Source organism: Lactuca saligna, chromosome 2 (genome assembly GCF_052625555.1).
Source record: "Lactuca saligna cultivar CGN05327 chromosome 2, ASM5262555v1, whole genome shotgun sequence".
NCBI classification, from domain to species: domain Eukaryota; kingdom Viridiplantae; phylum Streptophyta; class Magnoliopsida; order Asterales; family Asteraceae; genus Lactuca; species Lactuca saligna.
Window position 1 is genome coordinate 10,242,240 of NC_136418.1, and position 14,478 is coordinate 10,256,717.

At 33.4% G+C, this 14,478-nt stretch overlaps 1 pseudogene across 1 annotated transcript; it reads left to right on the plus strand.

Annotated features, from left to right (window-relative positions):
- The first annotated feature begins 823 nt into the window (after positions 1-823).
- LOC145028748 (GDSL esterase/lipase At3g14820-like) lies at positions 824-11,482 on the plus strand (annotated as a pseudogene). The gene is made up of 5 exons (XR_013676164.1): positions 824-1,120; positions 9,996-10,126; positions 10,273-10,491; positions 10,657-10,911; positions 11,115-11,482. The product of XR_013676164.1 is annotated as a GDSL esterase/lipase At3g14820-like (transcript).
- Positions 11,483-14,478: the final 2,996 nt, after the last annotated feature.

Genomic DNA, 14,478 nt, shown 5'->3' on the forward strand with positions numbered 1-14,478 from the left:
AAGTGCACAATGTAACTATATATTCGCATCGAAGTTTTATTATTATTTGACGTTCGTTGGCTTTGTAATTCAACTCTATTTAAACCCTATTATTTTAAGGTAGAAGGATGTTATATTATTATTTTAGAAAAGTTTTTTTTTTATTTTTTTATTTTTTTATTTTTATTTTTATTTTTTTTAATATTTGACCTGGTTTTGAATGAAAATTTTGGTTTTAAATTTGGACGTTAGACAAAATTTTGTCGTTAATATTAATGACTTTCAGCAAAGATATCAAGGTCACCTCAAAAGAAAGTATTAACGCCACTTCTAAGAGGAAACTCATTTCAAAGGCACTCATTGCTATTTGTTTTTAGCAACAATGAAAATACTTTATGAGACGACTGTTATCGCCCTATTGAACACGTCTCTTGTATGTAATAAAGATTAAAATTTGATTTCTGTTTGGAAACCCAGATCACTTTGTAAGCACACTAGTAATCCAAATGAACATAAAAAAATTCATAGACTTCCAAGAAAATAGCAGGTTTTTATTTTATGGGTAACATTTAGAAAAAAATTATTTAATTTACACAAGTACTATGATTCTTAAACTTTACGAAAAGATTATAAAAGTACCTTTCACGTGGAGCAAGGATCTCAATTTTTATGAAAATAATGAAACAAAGAAAACATGTTTTTCTAACCGGCCGACATATATAATGTCTAACGTGGCTGAAACTGATCCACAAATACTCTTGAAATATTAGTCATTAAGTGTTTAGTTCTCTAGTATATATATAGATCACAGATGGCATGATGCTACACATTTTCTTCATTTATATATTTTGGTCTTGATAACTATTCAAATATTTTCAAATGCTTCTTTTAGTTGCTAAGTTCATTCTCATTTCTCTGTATGTGTTTCTTTGTTTATGCAACCTAAGCGATGAAAAAAATATGCAAGAAATTCTCTCAGTGCCAGCAATCCTAGTATTTGGGGATTCCTATGCTGATACTGGGAATAATAACTACATCGACACTATGTTCAAGGCCAACTTTCTTCCATATGGAAAGGATTTTATGGGCGGAGTACCAACCGGAAGGTTCTCCAATGGGAAAATAATCTCTGACGTTTTTGGTACCTCTTTGTTCTTTGACATATTTTTTGGACAGAAAGTTGTTTTAATTTATTATTTTGAAGTAGGTATTGTTGAAACTAATTGAAAACTTTCATAAAGACCAACATTTGGTTCCCATGAATAAACTTTCCTGTAACATGACAACGTTATCAATTTATTTTTGGGAAAATCTATGAAATTAATTTAAAATTTATGTAATGTGTTTATATTAATATGGAGGACATGTTAAGTGGTTTACCAGGTTTTATGTGTGGATAGAATACAAATTAAATCGCTAGTGCTTATTGCTTCAAGACGTTTTAGCGAAAAACATCATGCTCATGTTTTTTTGGAAATTGCTTCAAAATATATAATAAAGCAAAAAATGTAGAATTGCATTGGCAAGTATTTAGAGGCTTGAATATATGTGTTTATATAGCAACACGATTGTTAAGACCCCTTAAAAAAAGGTTAATTTTTGGATTCTCAAAAATCTATAAAGATCAAAAGGAGTTTTAACAATAAAACACAATTAATCATTGTTTATATAGATTCATCGTAAATGTTCAACAGCGAAGAAAAATCTATTCTCGAACTTTCATAATATTTTGCAAATGTTGTGACCCTTCATAATAGTCAACAAAGGATTTGTTTTTGCTTTTTCAACGTCACATGTCATAATTGTCATATGAATAGACATAATGTCCTTTTGAAAAGTCATGAAAAAGGTCATTGTGGCATCCATGTATATGCTCACAACGTTCTTTTGCAGCATATGCAATATATCGTTATGATCCACCAAAAACAAATTTTTTTATTTTTCTAGTATCCAAACCGACTAGTCTTATATTATTTTGTAAACTCTCAATCAGTTTTCCTTAAAATCCTTTCTCTAAGAGGGCATTGTCATGTTCTTAATCGACTGTAAGAAGCTCATGAATATTAAACTATATGCACGTTATTATACTATCTCTAAAATTATCATTTTAGATAGGATTACATGCCCTCGATTGTGTAGCCGCACTATTACAATTCACAAATTCACATATATTGGTGGAAATGGATTTGTGCATTAGGGTAAATATATTAGCAAGTCCCTTAATTAAGGCATTATGCTTGTATACAATAATATGCTAGTCCAACAATCCTTGTTAATTGCCATAATGAAATATGTAATAAAAGTTTGTTTCTTTAATCCAACATGTACGCTGCAACCTACTATGTATGGAAATCGAACTAAATTTTCATGCTCATTAATCCAATAGTCATGAATATATCCTTTAAATACTATAGGATATCAGTTGTATAAATAACAATAAACAAGGGGTTTTTTAAAGTGTTTTGCTATTTGCTTTACATCATCAACAACAATAGTTTACAACAACACTATGACAATGAAGATTAAAAAATAGTTAAACAAAAAATATAAATATAAATATAATTCAATAAGAATAATATTCTAACATAATTTTTATCTTGTTTGTATGTCGATATCGCGTAATCTTTTGAAATATAAATTTTGATTTTGGCCGCTTAATTTTCTTAATATTCATGTTCCATCCTGGCTACCGATAACATTAGCATACTCATTTTTGGTGTATATTCTGACTATTAATAATTAAATGTTTTTTTACACAAAATATATCAAAAGCTAATCAATCAAATTTATACAAACCTTTTAAAACTCTTTTCAATACAGTGAGTATCGTATATCGTTAAGTTATTGTTATCTATGAGGGTAATTATTTCTAGATCATTGGTCCCGATGAGAGGTTAGTAGTTGAGGAGTGAAATTCTATACCCAAAATATTGTTAGTGTTATACAATTGACATCTAATATGAGCCTTGGGGCGGATTGACATACCCAAAATATTATTAGTATTATGCAATTGACCTCTCATATGAGCACCGGGGTGGATTGACAGGTGACCCTCAGATGGTGTGGTTTGCTATTTTTAGAATTACATTGAAATCTCACAAATCTTTAAAATCATGATTTTTAGTTAAAACTTAATATGTCATTTGTACTAGTTCTATGTTAGTTTCATCGAGCAACATATCTTTTGCATACAAGAAAATTAGAACCCATTTTCCTTTCGCAAATCACCTATACACATATTTGCTTGTTTCCTTAATCCAAAATTGTTTATCCAATTAACATAATCAAACATTTAATGTTATTGTTTGGAAGCTTGTTTAATATCATTCAAAGGACCAAATAACTTCACAAAATCTGTTTCCTTCTATTCGAACTATGAAACCATCATGGCATTCTATATATATTTCCTTATTTATGGACTCTATTCACCGTTTATGAAAGAAATCATGAAATCCAAAGGGTGATCTATGAGTTTGTTAATCACTTAAGCCTATGTACCAAAGTAATCAAGCCTTTTTGTGTGGAATCCTTAGCAAATTATCAAGCCATAAACTTTTCAATAGTGCCATCAATTCTTAAATTGTTCTTGAAAATATGTTTACTATTGCTAGTTTTTGAATCATGGGTAAATTGATTTGAATCTATTGGGGATAGTAACAATGATCATACACATCGTTTTGAAGATTAGATTTATATGTTTCCCATTTTGTTACTTTTGGACATATCTTTTGTAATCTATATATTTCTTACCTCTTTGTATAATTGTGTATATATATATAAAGTCTCCTTCCTTCAACTGAGGCATGGATTATTAACCACATATGATATCAAATGATCCTTATGTTTTATCCTTAGAAAAACCATAATCTATCCCCATGGATCCTGCGACACTAGCTTCATCATCAACCCCTCCCTCTTATAAATCAGATGATTTTGTTACTTTCAATAGTATGGTTCATCTTGTCAGTAATCATAAACTTGACTCAACCAACTATTTGATCTGGTTCAATCTCCTGATATGTTCTGATCTATATGAACTTTGTGATGTCAGTACCAAGCCACCACCAAGAACTATATCATCTCCTTCTGATGTTGTTATGTGAATTGCCAATCGTACCTATAAGGAATGGGTCCGATTTGATCATATGGTTGGAACCCTCTTACAAGCTTCTCTTACTCTTCAAGTTGTTGTTGTTATTGTTGGCTATCAGACTTCTTAGAAAATATGGTCTACCTTCAAGCCACCTTCAATCATGCATCCAAAACACAAGAGATGAACTCAAAGATGAGCTGCAATACCTTCGTCAAGGTAATCAATATGTGGTTAATAACTCTAAAAAGTTCAAAACTCTATGCGACCAACTAGCCTCCATTTGTCGCTCCATTGACGAGACTGACAAAATCCATTGGTTCTAAAGAGGCTTAGGTGAGTCCTTTACTTAATTCGCCTTCACTCATTTGTCATTAACCCTGCTACCTACTTTGGAAGAAAGGGTTTCTAAGGCCATTAGCTTCAAGATATTTCATTCATCGATGGCAAATTAGTCTTCTCCACAAGTGGCATTTTATTATTTATCTTTTAAATAAACAAGGTCACTTATATTTGTCTAAGCCATTTCCAAATCATAAAAGTTGTGAACCTTGTCAAGTAGGAAAGAGTCCTCGACTAGCTTTTATAGGTAATGAGAAACGCTATGCATTTGTTCTTGATTTAATACATTGCGACCTTTAGGGACCAGCTCCAATTACATCTGTACATGGTTTTCGATACTATTTGTTATTTCTTGATGGTTATTACAGGTTCTCTTGGATCTATCCACTGAAGTGGAAATCATAAATTTTTAACACTTTCAATCATTTTCAAGCCTTGGTCGAAAATCAAGGTCTTTCAAAGTTATGGTGGTGGTGAATTTACAAATGCTTCTCTTAAAGATCTCTTTCATGCTCATAGAATTCATTGTCGATTCTCATGTCTATATACACCATCTCAAAATAGGCACACCGAACGAAAACATTGTCACATCACTGAAATGGGTTTGACTGTAACATCCATAAAAATTACAAGAAATTTAAACTCTTTAAAACAACCCCAAATCATAGAATGTTTACAAAATCATTGTTTTCAAGTATTTTTCAATATCAGAGTATCCTATAGTTCAAAAGTACATAAAACAGAGGATGTGTACGGTCTTGCCGTCGCCTTCTTGCGATTATCCGAAGTCCCTGAAACCACAACTAAAAACCATAAAACAAATCTTAGTGAGTTTCCCCCAAAGTAGGAACACATAAACATATAACATATACAATAACGTGTTATGGGTCCATAGCTAAAAGATTGGATTACCCCTAATCCCTCAGCATAAGTATGGGTTGCCCTCGGGGCCCACAACTTATGTCTAGCTATCAGTCATCTGACTGAAATACCCTTAAGCCCTCAATACGAGTCTGGCATACCCCCAGTCCTCAGCTTGTATCTGGAATGCTCCTGAGCCCTCAATATGAATCTGGCATGCCTTGCCCGACCCTTAACTTATATCTAGAATGATCCAGGGTTTGTTGGCTACACCACGCAGCTGTAAAACCTCAACCCAACACAATACGTCAACATATAACATATAACAAGCATATATAGAGAATCATGCAGACATAATCGTAGCTAGTCCTACAGATCTACCAGACTAGCATATCGATAACTAGTGTATAATCATGAAGATCTATTCCATACTCAAAATATTAGTGTATACCAGGATATCAATTTAATGGGCCGGCCTTGGTGCCTTCGACCCATAAGTACTGTGAGGAAAACTCACCTCACAGACTGGACAAAACCTGATGAGGTCCTGACTCCGAATCTCAGCTCTAACTGTCACATATCCAACCAAATCACCAATATCAATCAAAATCCCAAAAATACACAAAATACCTTTAATTCAAACTTGGTCAAATCAACTGAGTCAACCCAGCCGAGTCAACACAAAGTGAGTATGTGGGGTGTACTCCAAATATACGATGGGTGTTCTCGAGCGTTGACCACCATCGATGTGGTTGACCTCGTACGTGGTGCGTACTCCATGTACGCGGGGCATACTCCCAGATTCTTAATTTCACATTAATAGCTTAATGGCTTAAGCTCGCACATCCATCTTTCAGATCTATGGCTAAAATACCCTCAATAGTCATAAATTTCCCAACTTTATGACTTTGCATGCCCATTAAGTGCTTAACTAAACTTCTTAATCAATTATGCCCTTCTAAATGATGCATGAAGCAAAACCAACTATTTAAACCCCATCTTTATGACTCAATACCCTTCCAAAGGTCTGAAAGGACAACTTAATGGGTCAAGAACATGCTATGTTCTTGAATCTCCATATTTGGGACAAAAAGGACCAAAAATCATTCCAACACGAGATCTAAATGAAACTTCACCAAGTTCAAAACTTTATACCTCAAAATGCTGCCAAAAGGTGTTGTGATCCTGGATCTAAAGAGCTTCACTCCTCCAAGGTTGTCTCTCCTTCCTTTCTTCATCTTCAAAAGCTCAAAACACATACACACATACTAATGAAGTGAGCAAAAATGAGGCTATAATGGGGTTTAAATATCATCCAAACCCTAAAAATTAGGGTTTGCATGCACGACACGTATGCCCTATATACATATGTATTCCCTGCATACTTGGGCATGCCCTAGTACGCTTAGTGTACACACGTATGCATGACATACTCCCCCAACACCTAATTTATGAAATTGCCACCAGGGTCTTCATTGCACTCTTTCTTTTACTTAGGGTCTAAATTGAAATATAAACAAATTATGGGTTTAAAATTAGAAGTACCTTATCATCAAGATGTCACACTAACAATCATTTTCACGCAAACTTAAATGCAAAATACTTATTTGATGCTTTTTCTGCTACAATTTTTACTATAAATCGCATGCCTACTCAGTTGCTTGATCATAATTTGATGTGAAATAATTATTTGTGAGCTTGTTCCCTATCCTTCGTGTGTCAATGTTATCAGATCCAAATGGGCCCACCGCACCAAGTTTAATGGAAATGGGTCAACTGACCTTCATAAAGCACAATACTCAAGTCACTAGTTTTGATTTTAACTCTACCTCCAGTCCGGTAATTAAAGCATCCACAGTTGGTATTGTTTTGAGCTTGGTGGTCATGCGAAAATGGAACTTGCATCAGCTGGACATCAAAAATGCATTTCTCAATGGTTATCCGTTTGAAACAATTTTCATGGAGTAACCACCAGGATACTTCGATACTTCTGATCCAAACCATGTATGTCGTCTTTGTAAAGCGATGTATGGTATAAAACAAGCACCTCGTGCATGGTTTCAAAGGTTAAGTGATTTTGTTACTCGTCTTGGTTTTAAATGCAGTCAAGCTGACATATCGTTGTTTGTAATTCATAAGGACCATACCATTTTGTATCTACTTATTTATGTTGACAACATAACCTTGACAGGGAACAATGAACCTTTGATCACATCGTTAATCTAAAAGATGCAATTTGCATTTGCTATTAAGGATCTAGGCAAGCTTCACTACATTCTTGGTTTAGAGGTTAGTTACACTACTGACGGTCTATTTCTCAGGCAAGCAAAGTATGCTTCATATTTTCTCCTGCATGATCAACTTCATGAAAGCAAGCCTGTAGCCACACCCATGGTCTCTGGTCAAAAATTACAATGTGATGGAAATCCTTTCAATGACCCTACCATACATCTCTCCATGGTGGGTGCTCTTTGGTATTTGACTATCACTCGTAATGACATTTCATTTATAGTCAATCATGTCAGTTAGTTCTTAGAGAATACTACTGATGATCATTTTCTTGTTGTTAAGCGTATTCTACGCTATCTTAGGGGGTACCTCTCATTTTACATTGACTTACTCTTGCCCCAATCCTTGTCTTCTTGCCTATTCAGATGCTGATTGGGTATCATGCCCTGACACGCGAAGATCAACTTTGGGCCATTCCTTTTTTCTTGGTTCTATTATTTTTTGAGGAGTTCCATAAAACATCCTACGATATCACGTTGAAGTTACGAGTCTGAGTATTGCTCCCTTGCTAATGCTATAACAGACATTATTTAGGTCACACATCTCCTGGAAAATTGACACATTTCTCTTACTACTTGTCCACTCGTTCTATGTGATAACAAGGGAACAATGTTAATTAGTGACATCCCAATCTCTCATAAACGTGAAAAACATATTGAACTCGACTATCATTTCACTAGTAAACTTTTTTAATCACGGAAGTTGAAGACTCAATTCATTCCATCTCACTTAAACATTTATGATGTCTTCACTAAAAGTCTTGCTCAACCCTTGTTTGCTACATTTCGTTCCAAGCTTGGCATTGGATCAAATCCTACGATTTGCTTGAGGGAGGGTATTAAGGTTAATAACAACGATCATATAGATCCTCTATAAGATTAGATTTATTTGTTTCCATGTTTATTAGCCTTGTCCATATCTTTTGTAATCTCTGTATTTCTTACTTCTTTGTACAATTATGTATACATACAAAGTCTATTGCCTTCAATTGTGGCATATATTATTATGCTCATAGAATTGATGTATTATTATCTAAGATGAAACCCATTTCACCATTAATGCCTTCTTTCACAATGGAAGGAACATGATAGCATCATGATATTTCATTGCTTCTATGGGATCTTCATAGAGGTTATAAATCATTATATATTCTATTATTAATCTATCCGTGACCCTTTAGCACATATATTTAAAATCTCATCGAAATGTTCTTCATTTTTGTCAATTTCTCTTATGTATTAATCAGTTAATTTATTTATTTATTTATTTATTTTTTTATATTTTAGATGTATAAGTTTAAATAATTCAAGAAATCCTCTCACAACAAAAATTATATTTTATAAAAGTAAACATAGTTTCTTATTTTGAAATTAGTATTTCTATTCATTTATATTTGAGATTACAAGTTATTATATTTCAACATCTTGAAAATATCAATTAATATAAAATAAAAATAATTTTACACTCTTTATTTTATATTGTAAATTTAAAAAATTGGTTCTCATATCAAATTGGTTTGGTTTTCGTTTGAACAAGATTTTCAATTTAACTCCACTTAACTTCGCATTCCATTAATTACACCCTCATATCACTCCATGCCATCTTATTCAACATTCATTTCAACAACATAACAAATATACAATATTAAATATGATATTTTAAAGGAAACGATTCATACACAACAATTTATGTTTTGTATAGTTGTACAATACATTTCAAATACAAATTTTTGCTTATCCAGAAATTTTTTTGTATACGAATCAGATCCATATTTTAAAGGATAATGCTTAGGTCAAGTAGTTACTTTCATGCTAAACATAAGTACTTCCCATGTGTCTAACTCACCAACAAAAACTATGAGGAGCAGTTTCAAAATAAAAGGAAATCATATATGATAGTTAAATCGATAAGAAAACAATTAATTTTATGGATATACATAATAATGTGCTCATGTTACACATGAACCTTTTCAATAGTCAGCAACGATACTAGGCTTTGGTAATCGCTTGTTATAAAACAATCTCACAACCAGTAAGAAAATAGGATATCATTAGCGTTTATTAAGCATTAAATAGATTTTCTGAAGATTTTGGGGGTGTTTGGGATATCTTTTGAGAGGGCAAAAGGACTTTTGGGAAAAGATAACAGAGAAAAGATGTTTGGTAAAACATCCTTAAAAGCTCATTTTGGATTTTTTTTATAGAAGGAAAACTGACTTTTTGAAAAAGTCAGGGAAACCTAGCTTTTTGAAACTTTTCCCAAAAGTTCTTTTGCTCTCTGAAAAGATACCCCAAACACCCCCTTTATATACATTAGGATGTATAGAGTTAGCAAAAGAGTTTAGGAAATTTGTTACTATATAGAGTACACTCATTGTTGTAGTGTCTTGTATTTTTACTAATAAAAATGCAACGACTTGATAACAAAATCCCAGCCGAAGGATTGGGAGTGAAGGAGTATCTTCCACCATATCTTAACCCTTCGATACAAATCAAAGATCTTTTGACGGGTGTATGTTTTGCTTCTGCTGGTAGTGGGTATGATCCACAAACAACCAATCAAACGGTATGAATGCATATCTTTAATATTGCTATTTCCTTCTTAATTAGCATTCTCATTATTAGTTAAAACATCTGTTATCTACATGTGTAAGTAAATCTTATTTTTGTTTAATTGTTTCATTTGTTTTGTCGTCTTACTATGTCTATTAGAGGGCTATCCCAATGCTGGATCAATTGGATTTGTTTAAAGAATATCTTGGGAAGCTTGAGACCAATATTGGGGAAGAAGCTGCAAAAGAAATAATCACAAACAGCGTATTTTTGGTAGTGGCAAGTACCAACGATATTCTTTTTTCCCTTCCTGCAAGTGGATTACCGGATGATGTTTATGATAGCATGCTAGTAAACTTGACGTTAAGTTTTGTGCAGGTATAAATACTTCTATCAAACAAAGTTTTCGATGAACATTCACACACTTCTATATAATGAAAAAATACACAGTTTGAGAAAAAACACAAAACGATGGACTCGTATATGGATATGAAGAGTTGTCCTAAATGACGTTACTTATATTGTTCTTCATATTTGTTGAAGGAACTATACAAAATGGGAGCACGAAAGATAGGTGTCTTTAGTGCACCACCTGTCGGTTGTCTTCCTGTAGAGAGAACATTACAAGGAGGTTTACTTAGGATGTGGCCCAAAATCAAAATCAACAAGCACAAATTTTCAATAATATGCTAAAAGGACAACTCCCAATTCTTGAAAGCAATCTTCCTCAGTCCAGGATTGCCTTTGTTGATTTCTACAATCCCCTAATAAGAATCATCAATAACCCTGAGAAATATGGTATTCACTATATCCAATACATAATTTATATAATTAATTATTCATTAGATAGTGTTTTCCAACGAATTTTATTTTTTAATAGTTTTCATTTGTTTTCAGCACCAAAAATATTTTTTTCATATATTATACAATTTTTGGCGTAGATTTAGCACATTCCCATTTGAACAAGGTCTTGCTTGTAATTCTGTTCTTCTTTTCCCTAGGGTTGGAAGTTACAAACAGAGGTTGTTGTGGAACTGGATTAAGAGAATTTAGTTATACATGCAATCAACTCGTCGGAACATGCCCGGATGACTCTAAATACTTATTTTTCGATAGTGGTCACCTCTCAGAGATTGGTTGTTACATCTTTGCAAATCTAACTATACCTGATTTGGTGGAGAATTTGTTCTAATATAATCGAGATTTCACTGGTGAGGGAAATTGCTAGGATCAAGATGATTCATCTGATTTTATAATTAAATAAAGCAATGCCGATGTATTCCCTATGATTTATGAATCCAAAGAATGGAAACTTATTTATGAATCCTGTTATAAAATTGGGGTATGAAAAGACTTGGAAATCCTGAGAATCGTGTTAAACACTTTCATTAAAGTATTTGGGTGGTACTCCCAACCTTTAATCGGATAAGACTCAGAAGAGTTTCTAGAATAGAGAATATGAAGTTATGATTTTGTGATTGTTCTTGTACCAGGAAAATAATGACCAAAGAATGATTATGTATATCATTTGTCTGAAAACTGTCAAGGCAGTTTTCTTTCTCCCAGGGTCGCTGCCCTCGGACCCCCGTTCGTTTAGGGGCTTCGCCCCTAAATGACAGTCTACTTTAAATCTTGAATAAACTCAAACAAGTGTGCACTCTGTACCTTCCTTACTTGTTTAATATTCATCAAGATTGATTTTTGGTCAACAAGTCAATCCATTACACTTAAATACACATTGATGATGCAAAATCACCAACAAACCTCCCCCATTTAAGTGTAATCTTGATTAACTTAAAACAAAACATAACATCAACAAACTGATGCATAAATGAAATGTCATGACGATTGAATTTCACATTAGTATATTATTCAATCCAAATATTCGAATATCAGGGTGTCTCTAAGGATTGAACCCTTTCTATTCATAGTGAATACATGAAAATAGTACACACAACAATTTATATTCTCATAAGTTCTAACTTGACACTATCTTTTACTAGCTTGTGTCCCATCCTTCAATAAGCATATCAAAACCAAGTCCGAACTTCTTGAAGCAACTAAACTTCATGCTTATATAGGTAGTCTATTTATTCTTGCACCTGCAAATGCAATTTTTCAAAAAGAACTATTAAGAATATAAATTCAACCTCCTTTACTTGCAGTACTGAACACATACCTTGGGATGATGATAATAATGCGTTCCAATCTTCAAATATCAAGCTTTCTACATTGAATTCAACATCTAATATTACATTAGATGGGAATTAGGTATCTCAATATAAAAGATTTTAAGTGGACTTTAAACCCATCTCTACAGCCGACTTGTGCACAAGATCTCTTGCTAACCCTTTGGTTAGATGATCGGCTAAATTCAACTAAGTTCTTATAAATTCCACAAATATCACACCTGTCATGATGAGCTCACGAATCATGCTATGTTTAACACCTAAATGTCTAGACTTTCCATTGTATACTTGACTATAAGCCTTAGCCAATGTTGCAGCACTATCACATCTGATAGAAATGGTAGATATCGGTTTGGGCCATAATGGAATTTCATAAATCAAATTCCTTAGCCACTCAACTTCTTTACCAGCAGCGGATAATGCAACAAACTCAGACTCCATGGTTGAGTTAGTAATACAAGTTTGTTTCTTAGATGCACAAGAAATGGCACCTCCTCCAAGAAGAAACACCCAACCACTTGTAGAGGAGTGATCCTCTAAGTTGTTAATCCAGCTAGCATCTGAATAACCTTCCAAAACAGAAGGATATCCACTATATGTTAAACCATAATTAATGGTCCCTTTCAAGTACTTGAATACTCTACTCACAACTTGCCATTGATGTGAACTAGGATTACTAGTATATCTACAAAGCCTTCCCACAACATCTGCTATATCAGGCCTAGTACTAATCATGGCATACATTAGACAACCAATAGCCCTTGAGTATTCAGGTTGAGACACTGGAGATCCTTTATTAGGTAGAAGCTTTATACTAGGATCTATAGGAGTGCTAACAGGAGAACAATTCTCAAAGTTGAACTTTTTCAAGATCTTCTCAATATAATGAGATTGAGAAATTGAAATCCCATTGTTTCCTTTTCTAATTCTTATACCAAGAATTACCTCAGCCTCCCCCATGTCTTTCATATCAAAACTAGATGATAAGAATTTCTTGGTTTTATCAACTTCTTCTAAACCAGTACCAAAAATCAACATATTATCTACATATAAGCAAATCATGACTCCTTTACCAGAAGTATCAAATTTGCTATATACACACTTGTCAGCTTGGTTTAATGCAAAACCATTAGACAAGACAACATCATCAAACTTTTGATGCCATTGTTTTGGTGCTTGTTTCAAACCATATAATGATTTCTTCAACTTGCACACCTTGTTTTCATTTCCAGGCATCACAAACCCTTCAGGTTGTTTCATGTATATTTCCTCATCCAAGTCACCATTAAAGAATGCAGTTTTCACATTCATTTGGTGAATCACAAGATTATGTATAGCTGCAAGAGCTAATAATAATCTAATAGTTGAAATTCTGGCAACAAGAGCATAAGTATCAAAGAAATCAATGCCTTCCTTTTGTCTAAAGCCTTGGATAACCAATATGGCTTTATACTTATCAAAAGTTCTAATCTTGCTGTTTAGTTCTTTAGATCTCTTCATTTGTGGTTTTTGGCATTTTTTGTCCATTTTATGAGTGATCTTGGATTTGAGTAGACTTCAACATCTTTTGATTAGTTTGGGATGCTCCCTGGACCTCATGGATTAGGAAAGATATGATATTTGCATTTCCTTTTATCCATGCACGTTATCTTGGTCATTTAGGTCATTTTGGTGTATTAAGGATTGTAACATTATTATGGATAAAGTTGGAAACTTTATCCATCTACACATCTAGTTGATTCAGATATGAAAGTAAGAGAGTTTGACTTAAGGTATTAAGTTGAGAAAGATGCATTTTGGGGTCCCTTTGAAACTTAAAGTCTAGATATTGGTGATTTGGATCATCCTAATAAATAAAGTTGGAAACTTTATCCATTATGAAGCTATTAGGAACCAAATCTGTTGATTTTAGCTTTGGTCCTTATGGATTAAGCTCTTATTGAGGAGAAAACCTTTTAGACTAAAGAGCACAGTGTGACCAAGGAGACCCATGGCCTAGTGGTAGGATTTATCACGTCTGTTTTGGCCGGGCTTGTCCACAGCGTGACATGATGCTCGTCACAACGTGGCGACGAGTTTATTTGTGAATGTTTTTCCTGGATTCTACCATGGTGTTGTAGCATGTATGCGAGGACATGGTGGTAGTTTTTGATTGAGGCTAGATTATGTGGCAACA